Source organism: Petaurus breviceps, unplaced genomic scaffold (genome assembly GCF_028583685.1).
Source record: "Petaurus breviceps papuanus isolate PSGF00001 unplaced genomic scaffold, PetGlider_PUasm1.0 139, whole genome shotgun sequence".
Lineage (NCBI taxonomy): Eukaryota > Metazoa > Chordata > Mammalia > Diprotodontia > Petauridae > Petaurus > Petaurus breviceps.
The window spans coordinates 23,259,640-23,283,831 of NW_027185697.1; the positions used below are offsets into that span (position 1 = coordinate 23,259,640).

General features: G+C 39.7%; 1 pseudogene; it reads right to left on the reverse strand.

Moving 5' to 3' along the window:
• Positions 1-9,478: 9,478 nt before the first annotated feature.
• LOC138145901 (uncharacterized) overlaps positions 9,479-24,192 on the reverse strand; it is a 131,615-nt pseudogene continuing 116,901 nt past the window's right edge.

Genomic DNA, 24,192 nt, shown 5'->3' on the forward strand with positions numbered 1-24,192 from the left:
AGGGAGGGAGGGAGGGAGGGAGGGAGGGAGGGAAGAAGGAAAAGAAAGGGAGGAAGGAAAGGAAAGGAAAGGAAAGGAAAGGAAAGGAAAGGAAAGGAAAGGAAAGGAAAGGAAAGGAAAGGAAAGGAAAGGAAAGGAAAGGAAAGGAAAGGAAAGGAAAGGAAAGGAAAGGAAAGGAAAGGAAAGGAAAGGAAAGGAAAGGAAAGATAAGGATTTAGTTAAATAGGAATAACTATAAAGCCCTCCACATAGGTTTAAAATAAAAACTGGAAGTTTGGAGGGGGGACAAATTTAGATAGCAATCCTGTACAAAGATGTTACAGATGGGTCCTACAAGGATTCCTTTCTTACAAAAGTTGGACTAGATGGGCTCTGAGGTCCTATTAAATTCACATTCTGAGATTCCATTAGTTTTTGTGGATTTTGAGATCAAAATGAGTATGACATGACAAAAAAAAATATCCTCAGGCTGAACCGAGAGATACACAAAGATTTATCTGGTTAGAATTTGTCTGATATGCAAGATGTGTAGAAAATTAACAGAAATATATGACCAGTCTGATGGCAGACCTTGAGTCTATGTCATGGGAACTGGGGTTGTTTTATCTATGAGATGGTTCAGGGAATACATGGCTATATCCTTCAATATTGGAAGGGCTATCAAGTAGAAGATGGATTACTCTTATGCCATTTGACTCTGAGGAGCAAAAATAGAAGCAATGTGTGTGTTGTGGGGATAAGGGAGGGGGCAGAGAAGAAGCAAAGAGGCACCATCAGATTCAATGCCAGCAAAGAAAAAAACTACTTCATAACAATGAGAGATGTCAAGAAAGTGAAATGGGATGTCTAGAGAGGGAGGGGGCTCTCCCTCCTTGGGGATCTTCAAGGAGAGGCTCCTTGAGGAGAGTAGATATAGGATAGTTGCTTACTTGTCCAACTTATTACAATGGGGATTCCATTCAGTCATGGGCTGCACCAGGTGACCAATGAAATTCTCTCCATATCTCAAAACATGAACCATGAAATGATCCAAGCATATGAACTTAAGTTATCAAAAGAACTGAAAACTATTAGCAACCATAAAGTCAACCATGAGTCTTTGGCTCAAATCCAGCAAAATGGCAAAGTTGGCAAAAGATGGAAATAATCAATGTTGTTGTGAAATCAAGGTTGTGAAAAGCTGAGCATACTAATGTACCATTAATGAAGCCATGAAGCAGCCTAATCATTCTTAAAATAAAAAAAAAACAATTGGGGTTAAGAAACTTACCCAAGGTTACAAGGCCATTTTTTTGTGTGGGTGTTAAGTATCTGAGGCCAGAAGCAATCCTGGGTCCTCCCAACTCTGAGGTGGTGCTCTTACTCACTGAGCCACCTAGTTGCCCCCAGCCTAATCATTCTTGAAAGGAAACTTGGATTATTCAAAGTGACTAAAATGTCCAAGCCTTTTGACCCAGAGAGCTCACTGCTTTACATATACTTCAAAGAGTACAGAAATGGAAAGATAAGTCCCATTTTTTAATGCAATGATAACATTTTATGAGTAGCCAAGAATGGGGAACAAAGTAGATGCTCACTGACTGGGCCAAATGAGCATTATAGAATCTACTAAATTGTGAGAAATAGTGAATGCAAAGAAACATGGAATGATATATGAAATGATGCAAAGTGAAGTGAGCATAACCAGGAAAATAATATGCAAAATGACTGTAACAGTATAAATGTGCAGAATGAAAACAACTAAAGTAACTCAGTGCTAAAAATATTCTAATAACAAAAAATAGCTCCGTAGAAAAGATGGCATATGAGTCTTCTCCTCACAACTTGTTTGCACTGTGAAGGACCATGAGTGTAGAACACTGCATATAATGTCAGCCTTTTTTTGATATTCTAGTTAATTTTGTGATTTACTTGGACTTTTTTGTTCCTCTTTTTTTATTCTTTACTAAAATGAATGGTTCTGTGTCATCAGATTGGTGAGGATGGACTCACTCTATTTTTTTTCTTTTTGGAGGGCAATTGGGGTTAAGTGACTTGCCCAGGGTCACACAGCTAGTTTTTGTGCTAAGTGACTGAGGCCAAATTTGAACTCAGGTCCTCCTGACTCCAGGGCCGGTGCTCTATTCACTGCACCACCTAACCACCCCATGATGTGTTTTTTTTTTAAGGCATCAAAATTACATTAAAAATAAATCCCCCCTCCAAAAAAAAAATCACGGGGTGGCTACGTGGAGCAGTGAACAGAGAACCAGCCCTGGAGCCAGGAAGATCTGAGTTCAAATCCAGCCTCAGACACTTAACACACACATACACATACACACACACACACACACACACACACAAAACTAGCCATGTGATCTTGGGCAAGTCACTTAATCCCAATGGCCCTACCTTCCCCCCTCCAAAAATAAAAAGCAAAATAAATAAATAAATCCCTTGTTCCAACACTCTTATTTTACAGATAAGTAAATTGAGTACCAATGATCAGATGACCTCATGGAAATTCCAAAGGTCATAAAGTAATAGATTTAATACTGATAAGGAAATCCAAGGTCATGGAGACCAAGAGCAGCAAAGCAAAGGACCTTCTCAAAAGTCATGTACACAGCAAGTCTCCCATCTAGGCTTGAAGCTGATTCTCTAACTTCAAATCTAGAGTTCAGTCTATGAAATGAAGACAAGGCTAAAGATTTAGAGCCCCCTCATCCCAAGCTCAGAAAAAAAAAGATTATCCAGCCGTTATTTGAATGCTATCAGAATAACTATTCTATGATTCATATTTTCCACCCTTTTCTGTTGCCTAATCTGTATTTTTCTACATCTGCTTCCCTTGCTAAGATATTTTTATGATACCTTTAAAGTATGGAAAATATGCCTTTTAATTTACTATGTAGGAAGAAAAAAGACTTATGCTGCCAACTGCCATCCATTGAAGGAGAGCTATAAGCCCTCAGAAAATGCAGGCTTTGGGGATGCTAAGAAAATTGATCTCGTAGCTATGAAAGTGAAGAGCTCACTGTTACTCCGAACACCCATCCCCTGAGCAGTACCCTTTTTAAAAATAGTTTGCTAGACCTCTCAATGCTGGAGAATTAGATAGAAAAAAGGTGAAAGTGTGGCAGGGGAAATTGTGTATCAGGTAGAAGGTCAGCAATCAGGGGCAAGCAGGAATCTCTGGTCCATCATGGACTCACTTTGGGACTTGGGAAAACCTTTCCAATCCTCCATTTCCTCTGCTGAGAAAAGAAACACTTGCATAGAATCCCAATCTTCCTTCAAAATTTAAATCTGGGATCTAAAGACCTGCTCTGCCACCTGTGAGGCCTAACTCTGCACACATTCCACTGTGTAACCAGGCTATTGCAATGGAGGCTTTGCCCACCCTAAAACTGTTGGGGTTTCATGATGTGCTGTGGTGGAAGCATCTCAAAGAATTCAAAGTCAGACCACATTGATGCCTCTCATGAAGTGGGCTAAGTTCCAAGAGGAACTAACTTCAGAGAGAGCAAGATGGATTTCTATAAGGTAAAGATGCTGATTCCACAATCAAAATTTACATAGAATATAGGAATATGACTAATATTAAAAAGGCAGGAGAAGTTTGTTAAGGGATTCAGTAACAGAGGAGGGGTTCCATCCATGGTGAAGTGGTTAATCATTCTCGAATTTCTGCCCTCCAATTGGCTAGCTATTGTGGTCCTGTCTTGGGTTAGATGGATGACGTGATTGTGATTAATACAAGAACACACCTGTCTCTGTGGAAATGGGTCTGGAGGCAGTGACCAGGTAGATGTGATAGCTAGGTTCCCATCCCATTGTTGTTACTGTGAGAATGATGAGTTCTTGGACATATCTGTTGTTCTAGTGAACAGTGAGGCATATATGAAGAAGTTAGGATATTGACAGGGCTAGGGGTGGGGGCTCCATGGGTACAGTGGCCCTGCTGCTCAGTGGGGCCAGGCCTATATTAAAGTTAGAAAGTTACAGCTGGTGGCAGCTTTATTAGGATTCCATCAAGACTACCCCACTCTTAATTCCCTGCACACCACAGCTCCATTCCTGTGTCTGCACCGGCTGTCCATATGCATGGATGCTGTTCCTCTTCACCTCTGGCTCACTGAATTCCTGTTTCCTTTAAGATTCAGATCAAGCTCCCTCTTCTATATGAGACTTTTCCTGAACCTCTGAGTTGTTAGTGATTCACCAAATTCGCATCAGCAGGCAGAGGTCTCCCTGATCAATGTTAAAGGAAGGAAACTCACAAGAGAGACCAAGACCCCCATGGGCCTAGCATGCTGAACAAGGCCTTAATAAACAAAGGGAGCTCTGCGACCATTATGCCTGGGTACAGAAGGGTTGTCTTTCTCCATTCCCAGCTGAACTCCCATCTCGTCACCTGAGAAACTGCCACCAGTAAAAGCCACAAGTCAGAAGCTTCTTCTTTTATTAAATGCAGCATCTCACTGCTTTTCTGCTGTCATGGGCTGAGAGGCAGGACTAAGGTAACGCTCAGGGTCTACTACGACATTCTAAGGCCCCCAGAAGCCCTCTCAATGCTCAGCCACCACACAGCCAGGGGCAGCCAGGAAATTAATCCTCCCCAAAGGCCTAAGCAATGAGTTACCTTGCCATAGATTTCTGGGGAAACTGCTCCCTGAGAGGGCCTCTGTAGGCTCATTCAGCCTCACTGCTCTATAAATAAATGCATATGGCTTCTAAGGGTTAAAATGTAATGAATTATTTATAATCCACTGAATTAAGGAGCCTGGACATGAGTACACAGAGTGCCTGACTGTCCTGTGTGTTCTGTGAAGCTAATAATGTCTCTAGAGAAGCCTGCTGTGCAGATAATTGCATGCATAGAGTTAAGACAGTGAAGAGCAGATCCTGGTGTAAAGTCATTGTTCCTTTCAATCTTGAAGCTAGGAACGACGAGCATCTGAATGAGTGGGCAAACAGTGAGAGGTGCCCAAGATCCCCCCTCGGTAAAGTAGACCTGCAAGCTGCCAGGCCAGACTCTGACAGCAAATGACAAATTCTCATCAGCGGGCTCCTTTCAACTCTGAGGAAATCAGTCATTTGCTCTGCACTGCTCTCCCCCAATGGGAGGCTGCTGTTGTTTCACCTCTGCAATTTAAAATTTTCTAATGAAATTAAATCCTCTCACTTAGCAGCCTTGTTCTTTGCTAGGCTACCATTAGTCACAAAGGCAGGGGCAACAAAAGAGACATTTCAGCCTCATTGGGAAAGCAAAGCCTTACAAAGAAGAGGGACCGCACAATAGCATGAGAATAAGCACATATTTGAGATCCTTTTTGTGAGAATGTGTAATGAATTATACCATAATTTGGTGCATGGGGATCAGGCTTATAATGCATTATTGGAAGGTAACAAAGTATCTGTTGGAATATTCAGTGCCTGGTTACTTTTGCAGTCATAACGAGCTATTTACAGACTTCCTTAGTAGTAATTTAGGGAATAAGATCATAGTATGCATGATTCAGAGATGAAAGATGCCTTAGCGGTCATTTAATCTAACTGACACATTTTACAGAAAAGGAAACTAAGTTTCCTGAGAGGGGAGAGGGTCCATGCTTGGACTGAATGAATAGGAGAGCGACTTAAAACTATGTATTTATTGTGGCAGATATTAATATCATAGAACACAACACCAGAGCTAGAACAAGTCATAGAATGTGTTTGGCTTCCCTAGAAATCAATAGCAAGGTCACTCAGCATGAGACTTTGGGAATAAATAATTTCCTGGCTCTTCCTGGCTGTGTGGTGGCTCAGCATTGAGAGGGCTTCTGGGGGCCTTAGAATGCTGCAATAGACCCCAAGTGGTAACTTAGTCCACCCCTCCCAGCCCATGACAACAGAAAAGGAGTGGGAAGCTGCATCTAATAAAAGAAGAGGTCTCTGACTTGTGGTTTTTACTAGTGACAGCTTCCCAGGTGACAATGTATGAATTCAGCTATGGGTGGAGGAAACCAGCCCTTCTGTATCCTGTCATAAAGGTCACAGGGTTGGGGTGGCTAGGTGGTGCAACGAATAGAGCACTGGCCCTGGAATCAGGAGGACCTGAGTTTAAATCCAGCCTCAGACATTTAACACTTACCAGCTGTGTGACCTTGGAAAGTCACTTAACTCCAACTGCCCAGCCTTTCCCCCTCCAAAGAACAAAATAAATAAATAAATAAATGTCACAGGGATTGCCTTTGCTGTATATGTGTTCAGAAGAACACAGAATATCAGAATTGGGAGATCAGGTTGTATGGTAGCAAAAAGAAAAGTGAATTTGAAGGTAGAGGTTCTAAGTTTGAATCTCCTCTATGATACTTGCTAGCAATGGGGCTCTGAGCAAAACATCTGACTTCAGTTTCCCCAACAAAATGAAAGGTCTGGACTAGGTGCTTTCTACCCCTAAATCTATGGCCTTGTGCCTTATAGCCTAAACTAGCAAATTTCAGAATTGGGAGGGAACAAAGAAAACAGCTAGGTGTCACTGTGGATTGATTAGTGAGTTACACCCTCTGCTAAAGCCCTCACATGAAGATGATTAGAACTCAGGACATCTGGTCAAAAAGTGCTTCCCATGCCTTAATTCAAAGTATTCTCACAGCAACCAACTGAGGTAGGGTTGGATGAAGATATAGCAAGAAAAAGACTGATCTGACAGGCAGGAAGATAACCAGGAGATCAGTGTCATGAAAACCTAAAGAGAACAGTGTCTTGGAGGAGAAAGTAGTCAACAGAGTCAATGACTACAGAGAAGTCATAAAAAGCAAGAATTGAGAAGAGGCCATCAAAGTTGGCAGTCTGGTTGTTGAAGTCCTCTCGGTCTGTTTTCTGTTGGTTTGTGGTTGCTTTGTTTATAAACTTTCTTTTCACACTCAGTGTTTAGCACAGTGTGGGACACATAGAGAGCACATAATAAGTACTTGTTAATGGATTAATTTAGTTATTAAAATGAATCTTACTCTAGTTTAGCTTGTACACTCTTTTGAAATAGCGCTCTCTTTGAGATAGCTTAGAAATTGATCTCCAAGCACCATCAAAATTGTGTTACCATGAATAGGGATTTTTCTTATCAGCATCTGGACAGTTACATCTGCAATTATTGACTTCAGCACTTGAAGTGCTAGTTGCATATACACATACAGTGGGTTCACTGGTTGCTGAGTTACTAATGTCCAACTACATGACTCCGCTTATAGTGCTGATGGGAATAGGTCACCATGGATATGTCCAATTTGTCTTTCAATTAGACACAAGAAGTTGGACTGACTGCCTAAAATATGAAGTTGTGAGCGAGTGTTGTAAAGAAATGGGAAAGAGATTTAGGCAGGTGGGCTAGACCCAGACTGACAGGAGCCTTGGAAAGCGAGACAGATGTTCCTGGACTTGAGGGACCAGAGAGCCATCATAGGTCCAATAGCAGGTGTGTGGTGCAGTTAGAGAGACGAGATACTACAGTTTCATTGAGTGTCAGTCTCACGAGCTGTTTCACTTATGGAATAACCTCAGGCAAGTCATTTAATTTGAACAAGCCACATATTCTCTATTTATAAAATGGGGACAATAACAATTCCTTCCCTGTCCAACCCAAGGAGAAGAGAGTATCAAATGGAATGACATGTGTAAACCATTTTATATAATAAATCAGGCATCACTGGCAGCTTTGCCCCTTCTATAGGGTACCTAGGATTTTAGGATTAGCAAGCATAATACTGAGACTTGCAGGAGATTTGGGGAGCTTTTCAACCAAATTTCTTCATTTTATAGATAAATTGAAGTTATGTCTCACCATGGTTATGTAGTTAGTAAGTAACAGAGTGGGGATTATTTTCCAGGTCACAGGATAATTGCCTAAGAATTTGAGGAAATCTCAGCAGTCAAGTCCAACCCCTTCATTTTGTTCTTTTGGGATCTAGGGCCACCTGAAATTACAGTAATTAACTTGCGTAAGGTCACATAATTAGAAAGTAGAAGAGAAAATATCTAAAGCCATTTCTTTTGACTCTAAACCCAGCAATTATTTCATTAATACTGTGGGAACCCAAGAGGTCATTTCAACCAACCTTATAATTTTGTGGATGAGAAAGCCGAGGCTCAGGGAGTAGGAGAGACTGCCCTAAATGAATGTTGTTATTGGAAGAGCCAAGATTTGAACCCAAGGCTTCTGAGCTCAAATCCAATACAGCTCCAAAATGTCCACATGCCAGCAGTGACTAAGAAAGGGAACCCCTTGTGATTATCACAAAACAATCTATTTCCTTTGCTTTATACAAGTGGACAATGAAGGAATCCTTGAACTCCTTCCTAGGGGCATAACCTCCTCGACATATAACAATGAAAATTACAGGCAGCTTTTGCATGAGCAATGGCCTCTCTCCCACCTTGTAATTCTTAGCTGGAATAGAATCAGCACTAGGTGCTTTGCCATAGGAGAGAAGACTAATGGCATTAAAAAGCTCTTCTTCATTTGGAATTTCAACAAGGGAGGGATTGACTTCAAGTTGAGGTAAACAGTCAGTGGCTTCAGCATTGATTGAAGATGATTTGTCGAAAACACTATGGAAGTGTTCATCCCATCTTTCCAAGATCATATCCTCGTCACTAATGAATGTAGCTCCATCAGGACAGAGTAGTTGGGATGCACCATATTTATTTGGCCCACAAATAACCTTCAGGTCTTATAAAAATGCTTTGTATTATTACCACCAGAATAAAACTAAATTTCATCTGCCTTCTTACTGAGCCAAGAATCCTGTATCTCTCTAAGTTTTATTTGTCCTTTACTTTTAATGGAGTTAAATGCTGCCTTCTTTAAAAATGGATGAACTATCCTACTGGTAAACCCTGTGGAGTTCTTGCTTTTCATTTAGCAGTTTCTGAATTTCCCTATCATTTTCATCAAACCAATCTTGATGTTTGCAAGGGTTCTGACCCAGATAAGCAAGTCTAGTGCCGTATACCATGTCGCTGAAAGCTGTCTGCTCCTTTTTTTGCTCCCCTGTTGCCAATTGTGTGTTAGCTCAACTTTCTCTCCAAATTAGCAACAAATTTTTGTTGCTCAGAGAAGCCCTCTACCCTATTGACAATAAGTTTTCTGGTGAGCAGTCTGCCTTGGGGCCGCCACTTTTGTTAAATGTGAATTTTTAACTTGGAAAGGGTAAGTATGATAAGTTCAGCGATCTGCACCACACATTGCCTTTGTCATTCTCATATCCCATCTTTCTCTTCTCCTTACATGCACATAGTCTATTAAATGTCAATGTTTGCTGTGAGGGTGCATCCAAAAAGTTTCAATGCATTTAGGTAAACAAAAGACAGTGTTGGTGATGAGAAGGTCATGAGATGCACAAGTCTTCAGTAGTAAGTAATTATTGCTGGTGTTCTTTCCAGCCCCATTCCTCCCAAGGGCTTCGTACCAGATCTCTTAGCATGAACCTTCTCTGGTATTAGTCATCCAGAGTTATGAACTTGTCATCTTTTGGCACGTGATGATAAGGGTCTCCAGGTCCTTATTGAATTTTTCTTTGATCTCATCAGGGTTCATCATGGTGGGAGCATATTCAATGATGATGGCAGCATGGCATATTCCTGCAAGTAGCAATCACATTTTCATGAGCCTGCCATTGGCTCCTTTTGCTAGGCATGCAAGTTTCTTGAATAGATTAGTTTTGATTGCAAAGCCTGCACCAATGTCATTGCCCTTCACTGTGGCCTGTCCAGAAAACAAAATTCATGTCCTGCTCCAGCTTCAGTGAGCTGCCTTCATTTGCCAGCCTTGTTTCATTCATGGCTGCTATTTGGACGTGATACCTGCTGAATGTTTCCACAAGAGCTTTTTGTCTTTCAGGTCTACTGGATGTTGTGTTGTCTGTAAGTGCCCACATTCCATGAGCCCATGGTGAATGGAATCATCTTTGCAGAAGTTTTTGTACATTTTGGTGTATTTTGAGCACAGGGACATATCCCCACCTGCCACAGTAATAATGCCAGGGTTGGAAAGCAGAAATTTTGAGGGCACCTTTTAAGCCCCTTCCTCATCTCATCCTTAAAAGCTTGCTCAGGGACTGCTGAATCTCACTTCTGCCTCCAGTGAGAAGATGACCCTATGGCCTGGGCCACCTGTGTGCAGGATTGTGACTACAGCTCCCAGGGTATCCACACCTGCTGATTCATCATTTGACTGTTGTCACAGGATTTTGAGATGGGTAAAAATGATAAAAATCATATAGTTGATGTCTTTTGATTCATTCATAAATTGGATTTAAGGGAGAGAGAGTTGCACAAAGTCATTGGCCTCTCTCTTCCAGAGTGATCCCAATTCATTGGCAGGACAGAGTCAAGATGACTGGTGATGAGTTAAGATAAAGTGAATAACGCTGGCATGTTAGTGTCTAACCAAGCTCTAAGTGCTCCACAGTGCCTGCTGCAACTGCCTTCATGGCTGTTGGAACAAATTATTCTCATCTGCCCTTTTCACCAGGGGAAGTCTTCACATGCTTAGGGTGGACATGCCCTTAACTCATCAACAGTTCTGAGACTCCTTGGTTACCTTCAACCCGGTTTAGCCTGCCTGCCAAAACAGTTTACCAGGGTATGACCACTGTGCATACTATAGACTCTTGGAGCCAGAGGTGAGAGTTGGGTGGGTCAGGCAGAAATCAAGGGTGCAAATCAGTGTTGAAAGGGCTCAACAGCCCTCCCACCAGAAATACTAGTCTTCTCTGAGCACATCTGACACCTGGACACATGGGTGCTTAATAAGTTATTGGCAATTGGTTGATGATTGATTGATTGCTGACAGCAGGTGATGCACATAAACATGCATGCCTCTCCTCCCCAATGTCCACAAAACACCTGCTCCCAGTCCAGTGCAAAAGATAGGTGTAAGCAAAGAACGAAGAGGATAAAAACCAGTGGGTCCTAGGTCATCACACTACTTCAGCTTCAAGGTCTTACTTGAGTTTGATGCTCTATCTTTGACCTAAGCTTCTTGTCCCTGATGACTTCTTGGTTTCTAACCCCCCTCCCTGAATGTCTGGCCCTTCTATAAGCCTTTTGCTTGAGCCTGGAGACAGACTCGCAGATGCTCAAAACTAGAAGGGAGACCAACTGCTCCCCTAGGAGGTATCTGGTCTATAACACTCATGACAAGAATCCTTTGACTTAAAAAGATGAAATTTACCTTCCTGTACAAAAGAGGAACTCTGACTTCCTACATAGCTTTACCAAAGAGTCCAGCCTTCTTGCCAGAGAAGAGTTGACACTTCCTGAATTTACCCCTGTTGTATTTCATCTTCCTAAATTAATAAATCAGCCCCTAAGCATGTGTTAATTACATTCCATGTGCCAGGCAATGTACTAGGAAAGTAGAGACACACAGACAAAAGTGAAATGGTCCTTACCCTCAAGTAATTCACATTTCAATGGGGGAAATAATGTGTCCATGTGTAGATATGTGTGAGACACAAACAGGTAAATGGAAACCTTGGGGTTTGAGAGAAAGATATTCCTAATTATTAGTGGGGGGAGATCAGAAATGTTCTCATGAAGAACTTGGTACTAGAGCTAAGTGTTGAAGAATAACCAAGAGATAATATAATTAGTATTTGATCCTAGAAGCATTGGGGAGCCACTGATGTTTATTGAAAAAAGTGCTAATACAGATGTACACTTTAGGAAAAATCATTTTGGCAGTTATGTGGAGGATGGATTGAGTTTGGAAAAGATGAGTCAGGGAGACCAAGGCTATTGCAATAGTCGAGGTAAGAGTTGATTAAGGCTTGAACAAGAGTGGTTGCCAAGAAAGTGGAGAGGAGAGGATGGAAGTAAGAAATATTGTGTAGTAAGAGATTAAAAGACTTAACAACAATTTGGATATATGTCATGGGTGAAAATGAGAAATGGAGAGTGGTACCAAGGCTGTAAAGCTAAACCAGAGGGTGCTATTGACCTCATCAGAAATAGGGAAGCCAAGGTACTATTAGATACTGATTGTATATCCCAATGTAGTTGCTCTCCCTCTCTGCTTTGTAGTTTCTGAAAATCTGACAATATCATTTATACTTTCAACTATGTCACTGACAAAAAATGGTGACTAGGATGTCAAAGAATAGCTTGCTAAGGACATCTTTGTAGAGACCACTCTAGGCTATCAATAAGAGTAATAATAATAGACAGTTAATTACATAGCATCTACTGTATACCAGGCACTGTGCTAAGAACTTTACAAATATTACCTCATTTGATTCTCACAACAACCCTGGGGGATAGGTACTATTATTATCCACATTTACATTTGAGAAAACTGAGGCAAACAGAGATTAGACAACTTGCCCAAGGTCACATAGCTAGTAAGTTTTGAGGCTAGAATTCAATTCAGGTCTTCTTGACTACAGTTACAAACACTCTATCTACTACACCATCTAACTATCTCAATACTTTAATCAACAGTCATTGGGTCTGATCATCCAACCACTCACATTTTACAGAATTGTACTGTCATCTAGCCCAGTGGTATCAAACACAAATAGAAACAGGGTCACTAAATTATAATAAAAATTCACATAGACCACATAGTGACTTAACAAAGCAGAAATTATTATCTATGTCAAATTGGATTTGTATTATTTTGTTAAATATTTTCCAATTATATTTTAATCTGATTTGGGTCACATTCAAGAATTATAACCAGCATGCAGCCCTTTGAGGACATTTGGCTCCTCTGAGCTAGTCTTTCCTTCCTCTTCATAAATACATCATCAGAATTTGCCAACAGTTATCAATTTAAGTATATACTATACTAAGATCTATACCTGTATAGCAATGTTTAGGCATACAATATATCTCTTGCTTTTCCTCATCTACCAGTCCACTTACCCTGGTAAAGAACAGAACAAAATATACCACCCACCCCCCAAAGATAATGAAGTTTGTCCCATTTGCCTTGACTGGTGTCCTTTAAAGTACAAGTTGTCCCCAGCATACAAGTAAAGACACTCAAGTGATTGCCCTCACCTCACATGTTCCAGGGTGTGATCTTGAGATTTTAAGAGGAAGGGTATGCTTTGAAGATCACACAGTTGCCACTGAGAGGATACAGTCTCTAGAGAGGCAACTCACTTTCAATATTTTCATTGGGACAATTTACTGTGTGGTTCATATTCAAAACTTCCTCCAACCCTTAATCCTAGACAGCATTTTTTCATGTGCTGGAAAATGTTGGGATAGTCTGTTCCCTTTTGTATTATTGTCTGATAGAGGCTATGAATCTTTATTATAACACAAGTAACTCAATATATGTTAGGTTTGGCCTTCTCTAATCCTTCTTTATAAAGTTGCCAAATTGATATTCCTAAAACACAAGTCTGTATATGTCACTCCCACACCCTGGAAGCATCAATGGTTCCCTATTATTTCTAGGATCAAACACAGAGTCTTTTTTTATCATTTAAAACCCCTGACAATAAGGCCTCAGCCTTCCTAGACAGGCAGTTCACCATGCATGGCACCCAACTTCACCATCTAAATTTAAACAAATATGCTTGGGATAGTCATTTTACTTAGAGCATTACTTTATTTTGTCTTTAAAACAGGGATCTGTAAAACCCCCAACACATGTCATTACTTATGTGTAAGGGAGTTTGTGAGCAAAGACCTTCAGAAAACCTACACCTTATAAAATATGAGCTATCATTACTATTGCTGTGGCTGTGAGAAGTGGTACCCAAAACATTTTTAGCAGGTTAAAGTATCCTGGAAGTCAGTCAGGCACTTGCCCTTCATATTTCAGACTCAATTTGTACTTTTTATAAAAACTTTTCTTAGGGCAAGAAAGAAGCAACCATGGCTTGGTAGCCCTGGATTTCTGCCTAAAGGCTTGGGATCAAGGCAATTCATCCATTTTTCTTTGTGGAGACTGTCCAACCAAGCACTTAGGATTTATAGATACTAATGAGCACTTTGGATAGGACCTACATATCGATCGGTTGCCAATGTGTATTCTATAGAGACAGTGGTAGCATATTCCATGTGGGCAGACAAAAGTCAATGAGCAGATGGAATGTTGTATTCTTCAGCAGCTGAAGCTTCTACTTTCAATTAAACTGGGTAAGCTATTTATAACCTAGTGGTTCCTCTTAAGCACGTGTAATAAATTGAAAGAATGAGCCCAAGGCTCTAAAAATTAGACTTTCCTTTCCGTCCACCCTTGTGTGAAAAATATAGGTTGTGATCTGAAGAAAATCTTTGTTCTTAGAGAATTTTCCCATTGAGAAACTTCTGACTAGAAATACCAAATCACCTTCTAGAGTAGATAGAAGGATGGTCACAGGTGACAGAGAAGAGACAACTGCTCCATTCATAGATCCACCAAGGAGAATCTTTGATTGGAAAAGGAAGATGAAAATAAGTTATTGAGCTAATAGAAAGATGAAACCCAATATAGGAAAGGAGAGAGTAAGAGAGCACCTACCTGTAAGGTCACCTGTCCTAATAAGCGTCAAACACACTGACTGAAAGAAGAGGCAGTTATGAATCATGAGCTACTTTCACTGATCTTTGGAAAATTGTGCAGAATAAGAGATGTTCCACGGGTTTGGAAAAGGGTATATAGTTTACTCATTGCAAAAAAGGAAAACATGGAATTTTCAGACTACAAGTACATGGACTTAGGTCAAATCAATACAAATTCTAGAGCATACTATGGAAGGGATGGTCAGTGAATACCCAGAAAAGGAAGCAATGATCACAAACAGTCCGTATGGCTTTGTCAAGGACAAGTCATGCCAAACTAACTTCATTTCCTTTTTTGATTGCATTACTAAGATAGTAGATCAGGGACATGGCATAGTGACAGTTTACTTGAATTTTTCAATGCATTTGACAAAGTAACATACGTTTCTTATTGCTTAAAATGTGTAGACTAGAGAATTGCATAGTTAGATGGATTTAGAGCTAGTTAAATGAACAGAGAGTCACTATTGATAGAGTTCAATGTCCTCTCAGATGGAGATCTCCATGGAAGGTTGCCAGGGATATGTCCTTGGTGTTGTGTTTTATAAACTTCTCAGAAATAAGTGGGATAAAGGAAAAGATAGGTTGTTTGTCAAACTTGCAGAAGAGATAAAGATGGGAGAGATAATTGATTTGTTTGACGACCAACTCTGGAACCAAAATGATTTTAACAAGGAAACAATTACACAATGAGTAAAATTGAACCAAATCTTATCAAACAAAATTAAATAAAGTCTTAACCTTATCACCCTAATTTGGAACCACTAAATTGGGGACATGTGACTGACTGAATGGCATTATTTGGGTGGGAGGGGTCATTCTGATTTTAAAATGGATTTTACTACAGGGCACATATATGAGGAGGTCAATGTCAGAAAGGTCTTGCAGATTTTTAAATATTCAAGCAACTTCTCATAGCAATGCATATAGTGTGTGCCCGTGTACTTAAGCACAGAAAAACCAATGGGTGTGTGTGAGAGAGACAGAGGCAGACAGAGGTTAGAAATCTAATTTGTTAAATGCTTACCCTGTGCTAAACACTGAATACAAATACAAATACAAAGAAGACAGTCCTTTCCCTCAAGGAGTGATGTGCAGGCTTGAGACCTAGCAAAGTAAGGCCAAAATTCACCTGTGGGAAATGGAGAAACCAGAGGTGGAGTTCAGGTTTCCCATGAGTTAGAGATGTTCTGAGAGTAGGACCAAGATTGCATTTTAATTGAATTGTGTATGCCCTTCAACTTTTCAAGTATTGAATGTTGTTATTTAAAATCATTATATAGTTATTTATAAATTATTTGTCATAAATAATTTATTACTATAAAATTATTTAGATAATTTTAGATAAAATTTTTATGCCTAAGCTTAATTAGGGGCAGCTAAGTGGTATCAAACCTATAGACAGTCAGAGCCGAGTTTAAATCCAGCCTCAGATATCACCTAGCTTTGTGACCCTGGGCAAGTCACATAAATTCTGATGGAGTCAGTGTCTTCACCTTTAAAATGAGGATACTAATAGCACCTACCTTCCAAGGTTGTGGTGATGATCAAAAAGGCAATAATTGCAAATGCTTAGCACGATGCCTGGCATACGGGAAGAACATTATACATATTAGCTATTATTATTATTCTTGTTACTATTGTTCCTCCTACTGCTACTATTACTACTGCTGCTGCTACTATTACTACTACTACCACCACCACCACCACTACTATTACTACTACTGCTGTTACTACTGATACTATGGCTACTACTACTACTACTGTCACTACTATTGGTCAAGTGTTTATTTTGTTTGGCAAATAAAAATGATGCCCTTTTAGGATTCAATAAACATTCATATTTTAAAAAGTAAAATCACTTGTGTGCATACCCTAGTGGAATGTATTGCACACCCCTGTGATAGACAATATTTTTAATGTTAACAACTGCCCTTAATTTGGGAATGAATGAACAAATGGTGAAACATAAAGGTAATGAGACATGTTCACTATAAGAAATAAGGAATATGAGGGATTCAGAAGAAAATGGCATGTCATATGAAAAGATACAGAGCAACCAAAACAGAAAAAAATATACACAATGAAATAATGTAAATGAAAACACTATTTTGAGGAAAGTGAGGTTAAGTGGCTTCCAGAGCCACAGAGCTAGGAAGTATCTGACATCAGATTTTCCTGACTCCAGGGTCAGTGCTCTACTCACTGTACCACCAAGTTGCCTTTGAAGAGTACTCTGAGGGGAACCAAGGCAGAAGCACTGTAAGGCAACTGAATTCAGATTCTGACTCAGACCCCTAGATCTCAAGTTGGACAGCACCTCAGAGGGCTTCTTAATTCCCTCACTTTCTTTACAAATGAGGAAAATGAACCTGAAGTATGTTAAAGTGACCAGCCCAGAATCACACAGGGAGTAAGGATCAGAGGTGTGGTGGGCACCCAGCTTCCCTGGCTTCAGAGTCAATGTTCTCTCCAGGTGACATCCTAATTGCAATCACAATCTTGGATACAAAGAGAGAATGGAACAGATACATCCCCTAGTGGTGAAGAAATGAAAGACTTGGGGGCAGAAAGTTGCAGACACTGTCAGAAATGATTGTTTGGTTGGTCTCCTTTTTTTGTTTTGTTTTATATCATATGAAATTATATTGACATGTGGGGAAATATCAGGATATGAATGTGATATGAAAAGGCAACAATAAAATTATAAAATTTTAAAACATCTGAGGGGTCTATTGAAGTGGAAAGTCAATGGGAATAAACAATATGTTTTGACTGAGAAAAAGCTAACATTATATTAGGCTACCTTAAAATGACACATCAGTTCCATTAGATTGGGAACTCTTTAAGAGAAAAGACTATCTTTTGTCTTTTTTGTATCCCCAAAGCTTAACTCAGCGCTAGAGACACAGCAGGTGCTAAGTAAATGTTTCTTGACTGATTGAGATCATTTAGTACTAATTCACAACATAGGCCCACTGTACATTTGACTTGTCAATCCTCCACTGGAGTGTTAGGTTTGGTTCTGGACACCATGCTTTAGGAGAGACATTAACAGATTGGCTAATGTCCAGAAGATAATGAGGTTAGTAAAGAGCCTTGAGTTAGTGAGATATATAGACAAGTTGCAGAATATGGAGATGTACAGCCTGTAGAATAGACAGCTACATTGAGATATTTAAAGGACTGGGGAAGAAAAAATAATTAGACTTGTTTTCTTTGATGTTTGAAGGAAAAACTAGGAAGAATAGATAGAATTTTTTATGAACAACATTGTTTTTATTTTTTTTATCTTAGATCATTAATTTCCATAAGATTTTCATTACAAATTTTCTCCCCATTTTCCCATACCTAACACCCCAAAACAGTGATCCCACTGAATATCCCCTCCCCCCAATATGCTCTCTCCCATATTTTCCCCCATGCCCCCTCCATCTTCCAGTAGGACATGGTGGATCTCTATGCCCCAGTGCCTCTATGTCTTATTTCCCAGTTACATGTAAAATAATAATAATAATTATGTATATATATATATATATATATATTTATAAACATTTGATTTTAAAACTTTGAATTCTATATTCTTTCCCTTCCTCCCTCATCACCCACCCTTATTGGGAAGATGAACAATTCAATATAAGTTGTAAATGTGTAGCTATGCAAAATATTTCCATAGTGGATATATTGTGAAAGACTGACTATATTTCCCTCCATCCCATCCCACCCCCATTTGTTCTATTCTCTACTTTGATTGTGTCCCTTTTCAAAAGTAGGGGTTTCCAAATCCGGCCTCAGATACTCAGCACCACACCCAGAAATAACTGGCCGTGTAACCTTGAGAAAGTTACTTAACCCCAATTGCTTAAAAAAAAAAGTAGGAGTTTCCAACGTCCCTCCCCCACCCCCAGCCTGCCCTCCCTTCCATCATCCTCCTTCTCATCCCCTCCCCCTTACTCTCCCGTAGGGTGAGATACCCTATTTAGTGTGTATGTCATTCCCTCCCAAAGCCAAATTTGATGAGAATAAGTTTGACTCATTCATTTTTGCCTTCTAGTTCTTCCCCTTCATTGTAACAGTTTTCCCTTGCCTCTTCTATATGAGAGAATTTACCCCATTCTGTCTCTTCCCATCTCCTCTCATTATATTCCTCCCTCACCTCTTAATTTCACCTTTTAAGCATCATCCCTTCCTATTAAATTGGTCCTGTGCCATCCGTCTATATATGTATACCTGTACACATATATACACACACTCACATGTGTATTAATATGCTCATATAGACATATATATGTATGTATGTGTGTGTGTATATATATATACATATACATTTCTATTCCCTTCAACTATTCTCATACGGATAAAAGTTTCATAAGTTACAATTATCTTTTTTCCATGTAGGAATATAAATAGTTCAACTCTAGTAAGTTCCTTATGATTTATTTTCCCTGTTTACTTTCTCATGCTTCTCTTGCTTCTTGTATCTGAATGTCAAATTTTCTATTCATCTCCAGATTTATCATCAAGAATGCTTGAAAGTCCTCTATTCCATTGAATGACCATATTTTCACCTGAAACATGATACTCAGTTTTTCTGGGTAGGTAATTCTTGGTTTTAATCCCAGATCCTTTGACCTCCAAAATATTATATTCCAAGCTCTTCAATCCCTCATTGTAGAATCTGCCAGATCCTCTGTTATCCTGATGGTGTTTCCACAATATTCAAATTGTTTCTTCCTGGCTTCTTATAATATTTTCTCCTTGATCTAGGAACTCCAGAACCTGGCTATAATATTCCTAGGACTTTTCTTTTTGGGATCTTTTTCAGGAGGTGATCAGTGGATTCTTTCAACCCCTATTTTGCCCTCTGGTTCTAAAACATCAGGGCAATTTTCCTTGAAAATTTCTTGAAGGATGATTTCTAGTTTCTTTTTTTGATTATGGCTTTCAGATAGTCCAATAATTTTTAAATTATCTCTCCTGGATCCATTTTCTAGGTCAGTGGTTTTTCCCATGACATATTTCACATTGCTTCTATTTTTTCATTTGTTTGGATCTATTTAATAGTATCTTGATTTTTCAAAAAGTCACTAGCTTCCATTTGTTTCAATCTAATTCTGAAGGAATGATTCTCTTCAGTGAGATTTTGAGATTCTTTTTTCCATCTGGCAAATTCACCTTTTTAAGGCATTCTTTTCATTGGCTTTTTGAGTCTCTTTTCCCATTTGAGTTAGTCTATTTTTTAAGGTGTTATTTTTTTCAGTCACGTTGTTGACTCTCATTTCATAATTTCCTTGCATCATTCTCATTTCTCTTCCCAATTTTTCTTACACTTCTCTTATTTGGTTTTCAAAATGCTTCTTAAGCTTCTCTATTGCCTATAACCAGCTCATATTTTTCTGGGAAGCTTTTGGTGGAGGAGTTCTGATTTCACTGTCTTCCTCCTGTTCCATGCTTTGATCCTTTTTTTTCCCAAAAATAAGATTGTAAAGTCAGATTGCTCTTTTTGCTTTGCTTCCTTTGCTGGCCTAGGTTGCCACTCAATTATTTGACTTTTGAGCTTTTTGCCACAGTAGAACTCTGCTAACAGAAAGGGGAGCTTTTTCCCAACCACTGGGGTTTCTTGGCTGCTGGAGCTATTAGTTGGGTGCCTTCTCCAAAGCCTCCACCCTCTCTGTCAAACTGATCATGTATCCCAGCACCTCCACCCTGGACAATAATCCAGATCCAAGCAGGTTAAAGCAAGAATGATTGACCCTCATACTGCTTGCTTGGTCCCCCTACAATGTGCAGGCCAGGAGCTCTGAAGCATCCACTAGGCAGTGGCTGTATGGCCACCAAGCCTCAACTGATTCTCCTGAGGGGCAAAGGCCATATTGCACTCCCAAACTCTCTGTTCCCACAAAGTCTACACTGATCTCTTACTTTGTCTTTGGCATCTATGGGTTGATCATTCTGGAAACCACCACATTTGCTGGTGATCTGAAGTACCTCCAGCCTGCAGCTGGTTGTGGCTTCCCTGAGGGTAAAACCTCAGGCTCACATGGGGCTTGGCTTGGCTCCCAGAGTGCTGCACTGGCCCCTTCCTGCCAGGCTGTCTTCAGTGGGAAGTTAACTTCTCTCTATCATTTCATGGGTTCTGTAACTCCAAAGTTTGTTTAGAGTAATTTTTACATGAATTGGAAGTAGGAGCCCAGCAGAAGTCCTGTTTCTACTCTGCCATCTTGACCAATAGATAGAAATTTAGAAGAGACAAATGTAGGCTTAATTCAATGAAAACTTCCCAAGGGTTAGAGATATCCACTAAGATACTAGGCTGCCTTGTAATGGAGTAGGTTCCCTGTCATTGTAACTCTCCAAGCAAAGAGTGTATGGTCACTCCTCAGGTTTAGTGTCCAGTGCAAGGAATTCTTGTTTGGGTAGAGAGTGGACTAACTAGCTGCTGGTGTCCTCCCAAAGAGACTCTGTGTTTCTGGGACACCATTGGCTAAAAATTGTTCTCCTTAATGTCACCAATGATATTTTTGCTACTAAATCTAATGGTTCTCAGTTGTCCTTGAACTTTCTGTCATATTTGCCATCTTGAGAACCCTCTTCCTTTTGTTCTCTAGCCTCCCTGCTTTTGTTTTTGTGTTGGACACACTCTGTCTTGGTTCTCCTCAGAAAACTCTTCAAAGGCAACTCAGTGGTACAGTGAATAGATCACTGACCCTGGAATCAGGAAAATCTGAGTTCTAATCTGGTCTCAGACACTGCCTAGCTCTGCGCTTCTGAAAGTCTCAACCTCAGTTTCCTCCATGTTAAAATAAGGATAATAACTGTGTCCATCTCACAGAAGTTTTTGAAGATCAAGATATATAGATATATATACATATATATATATATAACATTTGGCATTTATTAGAAACTTAGTAATTGCTTGTTTTCTTCCTTCTGCCTGTCTAACAAACCCTCAGTCACCTTCTCAGCATAATCAAATATTTCCCCAACTTTTATGTATGATTATACCCCAGGTGTCTACCTGAACTCTCTTCTCCCTGTCTTCAAAGACAACCTTTCTCTCAAGGAACTCACATTCTATTGAGGAAGACAATATGCCAACTCTTATGTACAAACGGGTCATATTCAGGAGAAACTGAATATAATTCATAGAGAGAAGGCACTAGAATTAAGGAGGTCTAGGAAAGCCTTTCTGTATCAGGTGGGAATTGAAAACCTGGGAAGCCAGGAAGCAGAAAGGAGAAGGAAGAACATTTTAAGAACAAGGAAAAATGAGGGGAAATGTAGAAATCAGGAGATGGAGTGTCTTGTTAGAAAAATAGCAAGGAAGTTAGTGTCACTGTATCATAGAATACATAGTACATGAGGAATATACAATGCAAAAACCTGGGGGAAATGAGAATTGGAAATCAGAGAATGAAGAGCTTTGAAAGCTGAGCAGAGGATTTATATTTGATCTTGGAAGCAATAGAAAAACATTGGAATTTGCTAAGTGAAGGGTTGACAATTGATTTTAAATTTTAATCTAAAAGATACAGTCCTATAGAAATGTCAGATAAGGTCAGAAGCATGGGAGCCCCATTTTCCAGTCTGAATACTAGTCACATGCTGATAGACCTTCTGTGGACCAAGAACCCAGCTGGGTCAGGTATCCAGAAGCAGGTGACTATAGAGGTTTCATGGAAAACACAACTATGGAACTGGTCAAATTTTTCTTTAGGGTTGCCCAGCTCTGATTTTGACTTCTGAACTTAACTTCATCATCTTCCCACAGCTGGGTACCAAATACTCTCATAGTTCTTGACTGCCCCCATGCAGATCTGTCCTCTCCTTCCCCTATCCCCAGGGAATGACTCCACAGTCTGGATGTACTTTCCCTTCTGAGAGCACCTTCTATTTGCTCTACATACCTCTTGTATATAGCTATGTTGTCTCCCCTTTAGAATGTGAGATCCTAGAGGCCAGGCACTGTTCTTATTTTCTTTGTATCCCTAGTGCTTAGCACAGTGCGTGGCACACGGTAAGCACTTAATAAATGCTTCTTGACTGAATATTGACTGAAATTTGGAAGAAACCTTAAGTGTCATCTATTCCATAACCTAACTGAGACTAAAATCTTTTCTACAATATATCTAATAAACTACTGCTAAAGTATCTCTCATAACAGGGAACTTACTACCTCCCAGAATGTCTCTTCTACTCTTGGGCAGAGCTAATTTTTAATATTGTATGTATTTCTGATGCAATAAAGGCTTTTGACCCTTCCCTACATGGTATCAGCCTTGAAAGCATTTCTAATCTTGTCTGTTAAAACCAACTTGGCACCTGAAACATGGTGTTCTCTTCTTCAGAGCAGATCTCACACACACACACACACACACACACACACACACACACACACACACACCCACACACCATCAAGGGCAGTATATTCAGGGCCTTAGGCTAGATCTAGAAAGAAAAGGCAGAAGAGAAAGAGACAGCCACATGTTCAGGGAAGCATAAAAGATAGGTAGGAGACAGATCAGTTACTCCTTCCCTCACTGAACCCCCAAGTCCTGATGAAAATTTTCCCCATACTTCATATCCAGAAAGAAGGAAATACAAGAGTACATCTCTTTCTGTTGAGAAAACACTTCCTTGTCATGCACTGCAAACTCCACATTTATGCTTTTCTAGAAAGTAGATTTTCTCAGGCTTCCTTTGATGTGATGAACTAAGATCAACTAACAAATACCCATGTATGCTCTAAGGAAAGATTCTTCTAGGTCAGTACACACATGTTACACTTGTTGAATGAATGGATAGATAGATGGATGAAACAGATAATTCTGAAATCCATTCCATCCTTGAGATTCTATGATTTTATGAAGTGTGTCTACCCAATAAGGTTGTAACTACTTGGAGGGAAAGATCCAGATCTTATAGTTCTTGGCATCTCTCCCTATTGGGTTTGTGCATGGCTGACACTCAAATATCTGTGGAACAAATGAATGAAGTTGTTTACACTTTTTTTCCAATGCAATAATCATTTTTATGGCACACTCGCATTTTTGAAACAGCTGCTTAACTGTCCCATTTGGACCCCAATCTTCTTTACTTCATGTGAGTATAAAATAAAATCACTCCGAGTTCTTTTGGCAGCAAGTCCTTTAATTATTGGCATATCTACTAAATACCAATGCAAGATGCTCCCTGGTTTGATGGTCTTTTGCGGTAGCTCTCCAAAGTAGCAGAAAGCAAAGAGCTAGAAAATGGATTGGAAATGAGTGATATGAATCAATCATTCCTTAAGAGGAAACATTCCTTCCTCTGTCATCACAACAAATTAGAAATGAACAATAATGAAAACAAGGATGTCTGGGAAGGTCAGCAATATTGCAATTAGAATATCCACTTAGTAGTTATCACCAGATAATTGGAGTTAGTTATCAAGTATCAATAACTGGATGAAACATGTGTATGTGTTGCATTGTATGTGTGGAGAGAATAGGGAAAATATTATTTTAGTTTGGGATGGTGTAGGAAATCAGGAAGGAAGACAAAGCTTTGTTTAATTTTCATGAGTCTATATTTTTTCTTTTTAAATATCATCAATAGCTTTTGCCTTTATGTCATATTCATTTCCCAATATACTCATCTCTCTTCCCTATTCAGGGAGCCTGA